This window comes from Chrysochloris asiatica, unplaced genomic scaffold (assembly GCF_000296735.1).
Source record: "Chrysochloris asiatica unplaced genomic scaffold, ChrAsi1.0 scaffold00341, whole genome shotgun sequence".
NCBI lineage: Eukaryota > Metazoa > Chordata > Mammalia > Afrosoricida > Chrysochloridae > Chrysochloris > Chrysochloris asiatica.
In genome coordinates this window covers 155662-160997 of record NW_006408859.1, presented here as the reverse complement: position 1 = coordinate 160997, position 5336 = coordinate 155662, and the positions used below count along the sequence as shown (strand labels likewise).

At 37.8% G+C, this 5336-nt stretch overlaps 1 pseudogene; it reads left to right on the top strand.

Annotated features, from left to right (window-relative positions):
• The window catches only part of LOC102827497, an 84046-nt pseudogene that overhangs the window by 60070 nt on the left and 18640 nt on the right, over positions 1–5336 (top strand).

Here is a 5336-nt window from a genome sequence, read left to right as displayed (position 1 = left end):
TTGAGTAAAAGTTTACTTGCATGTGAAACTTACTGATATTGTCCAATGATTTCCTTTTTGGGACATCATTGGAATGGGTACAAATATAGATTTTTTTCTTTCAAAGTTTTGTATGTAGTTTTCCATTATCTTCTTGCTTGCATGATTTCTGCTGATCAATCAAGTTTAGTCTTATTGGTTCTCCTTTTTAGCTAAATTTCATTTTTCCTGAGCTGCTCTCAGGATTCAGTCTTCGTTTTTTATTTTAGCAAGTTTGATTATCATATACACCTGTGTGATTTTCGTTTGGGGTCAACCCTATTAGGTGTTCTTTTAGTTTCTTGCACGTGTATCTTCTCATCCTTCATTATATTTGCGAAGTTTCCTGCCAACAACTTCAAAATTTGTATCTGTTAGTTTTATTGTCTCTTCGTGTTATGGAATTCCAGTCACCCATAAATTATTCCTTTTCATAGTATCCCACATAAGTTTTAGTCTTTCTTCAAAAACTTTCTTTCTTTGTTATGATTATTCATCTAATTTACTAGTATTGAGAGATTATCTTCAAGCTCACTAATTCAGGCATCCAATGGCTCAAATCTTTTCCTTTTCAATGTATTGCTCATTTCTGAAATCTTAGAATTAATCTTTTGAATTTCTTTTTGCAGGTTTTATATTGTTTCATAATTTTCATTTATTTTGTCTGTTTGTTCTTTTTGTGTTTTCCCAATTTCTTCTACTTTTTTTTTTTTCTGTGTTCTTCCTCAATCTTTCTCTGAATCCATCGAAAATATTTAAATATAATTTTCTGAATTATTTCTAAAGTATTTTCATTACTTTGTCTCCCTCAAAAACATTAACTGACTTGCATCTTGGACGTTTGTTTGAGCCACTCTTTCTTCATGTGAACTGAAATTACCTGTTGTCTCCAAAACATTGTGGTGTTGTATATATATTTAATTGATGATTGAATGATGGTGTATTCTTAGGTTCTCACTAATTGCCTTCTGGTGGGCATAATTGAAGACTAGACGCACATGCTTAGTGGTTTGTTTACTGTTTGTACAGCTCAGTTTAGGGTGGGTTTGGTTGGTGTTGACTGATGATTAGTTTGTATAGGAACTGGTTTGGGCCTTTGTTCAGTGGATGGAACTACAGAGGGTATAGTTATGTGTGGGCTATGTGGACTAAGATTTTATCTCTTTTTGGCTGGAGCAAAAAGAGAAAAAACACAGACACAAAAGAAAATAAAACTAAGCAAACAAGCAAGCAGTAATAAAAAAAGAAAGTATAAAAGAGAAAAAAGATAGAAAAAAGGCAACAACAAGAAGAAAATGATATATTATCTAAAAAGAGAACAGAGTATAACAGTAAAATAAAGTTATAGAAGAGAAAAATAAGAGAGATTAAAAAAAAACTCACTCAACAAATCCAGGGAGGGGGTAGATGAAAGACGAGACTAGAGATTGGTAAAGAAAGATCTAGAAAAATACACAGAAAGACAAGGAAGAAGTAGGAAAAGAGAAATAGAAGAAAGGAATAAAAAAATCAAAACAGAGGCAGGAAAAATAAAAAGAAAGGCAAGGGAGAGAGAGGAAGGAGAAAAAGTAAACAAAGGATAATAAAGAAAGGAGAAAACACAACAAACAACTAAAATAAACAGTGCAGGTACTGGACCCAGAAGAAACAAACTCTGGGGGTTCTTTTTAATCAAAGAGCTCAGGAGCTGAAAATGGTTCACTTTGGTTATTGCCAAAGTGAACCTATGCATGTGTGACACATATTCCACTAAAGAGCACATTTTAAGCAGTATATTTTAGTATGCTTATGATAAAGTGTGTGTATAGATGTATGTGTGGTTGTTGCTGTTAAGTGCTGCCAAGTCGATTCCAACCCATAGCAACCCTGTATAGGGTTATATGTGGTAATTATCTACTGCAGGTGCCAGAGGAGACATTTTGATGCCCCAGTCTCCAGCCTCTCTGGCTGTATCTCCAGGAGAAAGAGTCACCATCAACTGCAAGTCCAGTCAGGATGTTAGCAATGCTTTAGCCTGGTGCCAGTAGAAACCAGGCCAGTTTCCTAAGCTGCTCATCTACTTGGCATCCAGTCAGGAATCTGGGGTCCCTGACCAGTTCGATGGCAGTGGATTTGGGACAGATTTCACTCTCACCCTCAGCAGCCTCCAGGCTGAAGATGTGGCAGTTTACTATTATTGTCAGAAGCATTCTAGTGTTTCTCCCACAGTATTTCAGCCTGAGATGTGTGTCTTCATTGCCATCAGCTGTTTCATCCCACACAGTTTTGAACATGCACATTTTTTTTTTTTCTTCAACTGCTCCAGAGACCACATCTCCTGACTAATTTCTTGGGGTCGTTTGTTGGACTCTTTGGGGAAATTAAAGGTGTGACTTTTTCTGTTTCCTGTTTGTGGTGTCTTGGTGTGGCTTACTAACCGAAAGGAGAAGCACTGGCTTACTAACCGAAAGGTCGTTGGTTCAAACCCTCCAGCTACTCCTCAGAAACCCTATGTAGGGTATGAGTCAGAACCACTTAATAGCATTTAACAACAATACAACAACAGAAAAAAATGCTATAAACATTTCTAAATACCTTTTTCAGGAGTTTTCATATCACAGGAACTTGCATGTTTCACATGGATTCTGGAGAAGAGTCCATTCAATTTTGCACCTAAAAGAACCATTCTTTCTTCTCTTTGTGTTCTCAACTCTGGAATATTCCCAATTGAATTCCTTATCTCTGATTTTTCCATTCTTCTGAAAACTACCCCATAACTGTAGACTTTGCCCAGCATTAAATCCTTGACCCTTCATGTTCCAAACCTTCCTCATATATATGCCAGCATTAGGGCTAATTTGATCTTTTAGGATATAAAACTGACTGAAACTTGTACTCTGACTTGCAGGTATTTATCACGCAAAGCAAACAGAAGTAAATGGCTTCACATCAAGAGCAGTGAAAAATTTACAAGGGATTCTCAAACTACAAACTTTTCTAACATCAGTTTCTCATTTCCTGATAAAACTTGACTAAGACAGTATTTCTAAAGCAAGCATGTAAACATTTTTGGTGTGTGGGTTTAGTAATTGATTGATTGATTGTTGTTGTTAAATGCTTTTGAGTTGGTTCCAACACATAGTGACTCTGTATATCGTTTCCAAGGAGTGGCTGGAGGGTTTGAACTGACAAACTTGCAGTTAGCAGTCCAGTTCTTATCCTATGATGCCAGACCAGGAGTCCAGTAGTTGATTGTATTGTAGTTGTTAAATACCACCTAGTCAGTTCTGGCTCATAGTGACCCTGTGTAGGGTTTCCAATGAGTGGCTGATAACCTTGAACTGCCAAATTTATGGTGCAAACTGACCTTGTGGTTCAGTACATTATCCCACAGTGCCACACAGGGACTCAGATTAATTCTAATTGCAATCCTTGAAATGGAAAAAAAAAAGACCATTTGGTTAGGAAGGTTGTTGTTGGTAGGTGCCTTCCAGTCGGTTCCAACTCATAGCAACCCTATCCACAACAGAAGAAACACTGGGCAGTCCTGTGTCGTCTGCACAAATGTTGTTAGTGCTTAAACCCGTTGCTGCTGCCACTGTTCCAAGCTATCTCATTGGGGGTCTTCTTCTATTTTGATGACCCTCCACTTTACCAAGCATGATGTCCTTCTCCTGGGCCTGGTCCCTCCAGATAACAAGTATGATAGATGAAGTCTCATCATTCTGGTCTCTAAGGAGCATTCTTAGAATGCTGCACTTCTTCTAACCCAGATTTGTTTGTTCTTCTGGCAGTCCATGGTACTTTCAATATTCTTTTCTAACATCATAACTCAAATGCATCGATTCTTTTCTGGTCTTCCTTATTCACTGTCAAACTTTCACATGCATATAAAGCTATTAAAATTACCATGGCTTGGGTCAGGTCATCTTAGTCCTCAAACTGATATCTTTGCTATTTGAAGTTTTAAATAGGTCTTAGGAAGGAGTGAAGATTAAATTAACTTCAGTCTGAAGCCTCTTGATATTACAATATCAATCATCTGGCTAAGAGTCAGTGAATGGTTAAGATAAGTTTATTTTTACAACTTAAAGCCTGAATCTCTGCACACTTTGTGTTATAAGCAGTCATGACCTTTACAACTGCGATCTTCATCTTTATTTTAACAAATGTAGTTTCTATCCAGTTATAAATTTACAAAGAACTAACAGAAATGCAGTGAATTATTTTTTAAATTGTACTTTTGGTGAAAACTTGTAGAGCATATTACTTTTCTGTTCAGCAATTTATACACATTTTGTTTCATGACATTGATCACAATTCCCTCAATGCAACAGCACTCTTTCCACTTCCTCTTTGGGCCCCCCATTTCCATTTGTTCTCCTTTCCTGCTTCTTGTTTTGTTTTTGTGCAAATACTGCCTTCCTTTTTGGTCTCTAATGACTCCTGGTGTGGCACTGTAAGATCAGAACTGGACTTTGAACCACAAGGTCGGCAGTTCAAACCCGCCAGCTGCTCTTTGGAAACCCTATACAGGGTTGTTATGAGTTGGAACCGACTCAAAGGCACTTAACAACATCAACAAAAACATGACTAATTATATTAAGGAATACATTCTTCTCTTGTGTAATGGTTCATTTTATAGGCCTATCTGTTGTTTTGAGTACAAGTTGCTCCGTCGAATGGCTTCATTCCAAGTGTGAGATGGGTGTGGGGCAGTGGAAAGGGGGATAAGGGTGTTCCACTAGTCTCTACTAGACCGGTAAGTTTGCTCTTTTATGTTTTTGAATTTTATTCTACACCTTTTTTCCTTCCTCTGTGTCCAGAACTTTCCATTGTGATTCTGATTAGAGCCTTCTGCAGTGGTACCTGTAAATCATTTAGTGTTTCTGGCCTCAGAGTAGTGGAGGCTTTGGGTTTTAGTTGTTTGAACTAATTGTTCCCTTGAGCCTTTGATTTCTTTTTGTTCAGGACAAGACACCTTGATCATTGCATCCTAGATAGCCACTGCCAAGTTTTTAAGATCTTATGCGCTGCTCACTGAGGTAGGATGTAGAACTCTGTATTTGTGGACTGTTTGGATATTATGGTCCTATGTCTCCATGTCTGGTGAGTCATTCCCTCAAGAGATTTGGTTATAGCTAAGAAGATTCCCCATCACTCCTCTATCAGCTTGTTGCACTGTGGTGACTTTCATGTTGCTATGATGCTAGAAGCTATGTCACTGGTATTTTGAACGCCTCCAGGGTCAAGCTGGATTCAGAAGAGGCCGTGGAATGAGAGATATCATTGCTGATGTCCGATGGATCTTGGCTGAAAGCAGAGAATACCAGAAGGAT